This window comes from Arachis hypogaea, chromosome 18, assembly GCF_003086295.3.
Source record: "Arachis hypogaea cultivar Tifrunner chromosome 18, arahy.Tifrunner.gnm2.J5K5, whole genome shotgun sequence".
NCBI lineage: Eukaryota > Viridiplantae > Streptophyta > Magnoliopsida > Fabales > Fabaceae > Arachis > Arachis hypogaea.
Window position 1 is genome coordinate 39748639 of NC_092053.1, and position 5209 is coordinate 39753847.

Below are 5209 nucleotides of genomic sequence, written 5' to 3' on the forward strand. Positions count from 1 at the left end.
TTTTGACCAAGTAGTTGCATTCATTTAGATAGTTTCATTTAGATAGGTTGCATATAGTTAGTTTGCATTGAATAAATGTTGATACCCTTTGTTTCTTTCTTGAGTTTAGCATGAGGACATGCTTGGTTTGAGTGTGGAGAGATTTGATAAACCCTAATTTTGTGGTTTATCTTGTGCTCAATTTGGAAGATTTTATCACCTTTTCTCACATTTATTCAATGAAATGGCATGGTTTCATGACTTTCTCCTAATTTATGCTTAAGAGTGAAAACATACTTTTTAGGCCTTTAATTGGTTAATTTTAATTCACCTTTGATTTCACTAGATGCCTTGATGTATTTGTTAGTGAATTCAGGTTGAAAAGGCTAGAAATGGATCAAATGAGTGAAGAGAAAAGCATGCAAAGTGGAGAATTCATGGAAAATCAAAGATTTGGAGTGTATACATCGACGTGCACGCATAACAGACGCGCACGTGTGTAGTTGAAGTTGCATGGCGACGCGTACGCGTGACATGATGTGTACGCATGAGAAGCAAAACACCAGACGACGCATACGCGTCGCAGCTCGCACGTGACCTCATTAAAGTGAAAACGCTGGGGGCGATTTCTGAGCTCTCCAGGCCCAAATCCAACTGATCCCAAAGACTATTTCATGCAGAATTTAAGATGGGTCAAGGGGAAAGCATATAGTTTAGTTTGGATGATGTTTTAGTTTAGAATTCTAGAGAGAGAAGCTCTCTCTCTTCTCTCTAGAATTAGGTTAGATGTAGATTAGGATTTCTTTAGATCTAGGTTTAATTCATGCTTTGATTTACTTTTCCTTTCCAATTTCTTGTTCCTCACCCTTTGCTTTCCTAGTTTAGTATTTTACTTCTTGCATTTGTTTACTTTGTTGTTGATGCACTATTGTTCCTTTTATTTTCCTTTAATGTAATTTATGTTTCATGTTCCTTTGTTGTTGATTTGAGTTGTTGTTGTTAACTTCCTTGCAATTGGTAGTTGTAGATTTGTATTTCTTGCAATTTTATCATGCTTTCCTTTTGTGCCTTCCAAGTGTTTGACAAAATGCTTGGAAGGATGTTAGAGTAGATTTTTTTGTTCTTGGCTTGGGATGGTAACTTAGGTGAACTTGAGTTGCTAATGTCCAAATGATTGATGGTTGGTGTCCATTGACTCTAGCTTCCACTAAGTTATTAGTAAGGTGGCTAGGACTTATGGATTAGGATTAATGTAGCTCATTTGACTTTCCTTTACTTGTTAGAGGATGATTTAATGGGACTAATCCTTGCAATTATCATGTTGTGGTTAGCAACAAGGATAAAGATACTTAACCATCAACCCTTGCCAAGACCTTTTTATCATTAGAGTTTCATTTACCTTCTTGCCACTTATTTTTCATGTCCCTTATTCAAACCCCCAAAAATATACAATCCGTAACCAATAACAAGAACACTTTCCTGCAATTCCTTGAGAGACGACCCGAGGTTTAAATACTTCGGTTATTTTTATTGGGGTTTGTACTAGTGACAAACAATTTTTGATTGAGTATTGTTTGTTGGTTTAGAACTATACTTGCAACGAGAATTCATTGAGAAATTCTATACCGACAAAAATCCAATCATCACCGTCGTATGATTCACGGCCTCCAGTCCAAATTCACAATTTAAATACCCATATTCCATAAACCAATATTCATTATCCAATTCATCAAATTCTCAACACACCAAAGAAACAAATTCACACAATTCTCAACCCAATCATTAATTTACATTACATATCAACTATACATATTAGTATCAACCATTTACACAATCCAAACTTAATCCTAGGGGCATCTAGCCTAGGAATTCTCATCACACCACACGGTACTTAAATGAAACTTAAATCGTACCTCTTGTAGCCAAAATAATTGAGCTTCTTCTTCGAAGTCTCCACCAACCCTTAGCTCCAAGCCTCACCAAAGCCCCACAAGCAATATCAATCTTCCAATTATGCACCAAAATCATCCAATACTCTAACATAATCAATTTTCACACTTATAATCAACCTAGGTTCATGAAATTGATAAATCACAAGGGTTAGAAGGTTCCTTACCTTAACCCACTGTACTTTAAGATTAATATCAACAATGACTCATACTAGAGCACCCCTAAATAGCCAAAATCACAAGATTTCCTCAAAACCCAAACCAAATTCAAATTTAAAGAGAAAAACAAAAATTGGGCAGAGGACAGTGGAATACTCACCATAAAACTTAAATATAATTGTAGAGGATGAGAAGAGAGACGCATGGCTATAAACGGCTCGTCGATTGGAGCTCCATAGCTCAAGTTGGTTTGAAGTTGATGGTGGCTAGGGTTTGATTTCCCCACTCTCTTCTCTCTTCACCACCGAACCTCTCTCTCAAAATGGGGGGAAAATGATTTGTTTTTTGCTGAAATAAGTTCTTATATAGTGTGGGTTTGGGTCCACTTAGGCCCGGTTCACTTGGTTTAACCCGTTGGCCCAATTTTCGGCCAAAACCTTTAAGATTAGAGTTTTAAATCGTATTTTAAATATTTCTATCTTTCCAAATTATAAATTCTTATTTCTTAACCTTTTTTCACTCCTAATTAATTTCCTCAACTACAGTACCGAACAAATCTCAACTAGTAATGCTGGTCAAATTTTCAGTGTGTGTTTTTACGTAGAAAACTATATTTTCTAACTTAGAAAAATTTACTGAGTCCAAATATCATATTTAAATTATCAAATTCCGATTGCTAAATTTTCTAACCATATTCGCTCCTATTTAATTTATTATTTAATTAATTACGGTTTGATCGGGTTTTACAGTTTGCACCAGATATGCCGATCAAGGCAGCGGTGCGCTATGTGTTACCTCCCCCCACCTGATTCCGGCGCTATCAGATGTACTAAGTCACTATCATGCATTAGATTTGGACGTGATGCATGAGAAATCTCTGTTTTTCAACATCAGGGAAGACGATTACAACCTTAACGGGGTAGGGTGGAGTTTTAGGTCAGCCACAGAATCAAAAGTAGAGATGCAGTAATGCAGGGTGTGAAGAACTACAGCATTCGCAGAAGTGCTGAGTACCGAGTGGTTAAATCAGACCGATTAAAGTATCATGTGCGTTGCCGCCAACTGCAACTAGATGTCCCTGGAGTCTCCGTGTAGCCCTCCAATAGAACCTTAGATACTGGTGAGGTCAAGTTTAATTGTGGCATATTTACTCATTTATGATTATTATATATGTCGTAGTTTCCAACCATGAATGTTTTATTTCGTCAGGGAGGTCCGGAGGGTTGGTGGAGCGCATACGTGTTTAGCACCCACCATGTCCCAAGACCATTAACAAATGGACAGCAGCCTCATCTGCAATGTCATCCTGTCGTTGACACAGTCCAGTCCATCCATTAGTATGCCTATACTACAGGGTGTAGTTCGGCAAACCTATTACTTTAAACCTCGTATAAAAAGGTCTAGATGGTGAAGCAAAAGGTAATTACGCAGATACACGGGAACTAAGAGGAGTCATACAACAAGGTGTCAAAGCTACTACAAGCACTGTAGTGTTGTTGTCTTGGAACAATATGTAAGCTCAGGGCCTTACCTTACTATGATAGGCACCTTATGGTCCGAAACTGTAGCATGTTCGACACCGTGTTGAGGCCTTCCCCTCCCGTGTTGAGGCCTTCAAGCGTAGCAAGCCGTTTGTTTCTATTGATAGCACACTTTTGTATGGCAAATACGGTGGTCTGTTGCATATTGCAGTAGCACAAGACGACAATAGCAATATCCTTCCTATTGCTTTTGCAATTGTGGAGTCTGAGAGTACGGAGTCATGGTTTTTCTTCCAAACTTATTTGAGACGACAAGTCACCCCACAAGAAGGCCTGTTGGTTATTTCTGATAGATCACAGGCGATCAAGCCTGCACTGAGGGCCAATGATAGTGGTTGGCATCCTCTCAGGGCTTTCCATGCTTATTGTGTTTGACACATGGCTGCAAATTGGATGTCTCATTTTAAGTCCGTCGAGAGCAAGCGATACCTCATAAACGCTTCTTATAGTCCAAGTAAAACTGGGTACGAGTGGTACAAAAATTAGCAAAATAAGAATTCGAACTTTAAAGACATCTATTGTAGCCTATATAAATAAGAATTTTGAACTTTCAAATTCTATAAAGTCATTCATATAATGTTGATAGAAGGATCTATATAAAGTATAGTGCATATAAATTTTATAGTAAAAGAAATGAAACAACTCTAAGCATAAACCAAACATAACTACTTGACAATTATAGATTTTTAATTTCTATCTGAATCTTTTAGTCTATACTTATTATAATTTCTGGTAACAAAGTCAATGACATTGTGTAGCATTAAGTTGTGTGTCCTTAGAATCAAATCTAATGCAAGTCACATTCTTGTACTATTATTAACCTAAAAAAATGTAAATATTTATAGTTACAAACAAAACCATATACACTAATAATGAGATATTATTTATCTTTTTTTGAAACAAAAGAAAATTATATTTATTGTATAACTATACATCTTTTCTTATAGTTTATCATTCAAGTTATCACCCATATCCCACAATCATTACTGTGTTAAATAAGATGCAATTAACTTATGCAAATAAATATTTTAAAGAAAAATATAAATACAGATATTTTTTACGAGCTTGGAGATTATTCTCCTGTTTTCAGAATATCTACAAATACAAAATCAAATATTCGTAATCTAAATAGAGTGTTGTATTTATAAAAGGAGTTATATTAGAGCATATCTTCTATTTTTTTCCCTGTTCATATAGAAAAAGAATTAAACAATGGCAAGGAAGCCAAATATGTGCTAAGAGTGTGCATGACATTATTGATATTAAGTATAGTCTGTGATGCCAGGGCATCATGGCTAGTTTTACTAGCCATTTTTTGTATGCTTTAGGTTGGTTTCATGCATTTTCTTAGGAAATAAGCAAGTTTTGGGTAAATAATCACTTACATCTTGATTCAAGCAAACATTGTAAATTTTACATGATTTCATGAGAATTATGCATGAATTAAAGGACAAATTGAATGATGCATGTCTCATAACTTGGATCAGAGCTTTGATGCACTTTATTGCTTGATTTCAGGATAAAGGAAGCAAGGAAGAACCATGTTAGCGGCCACGTTAGTCTAGTTAACGTGACCACTAA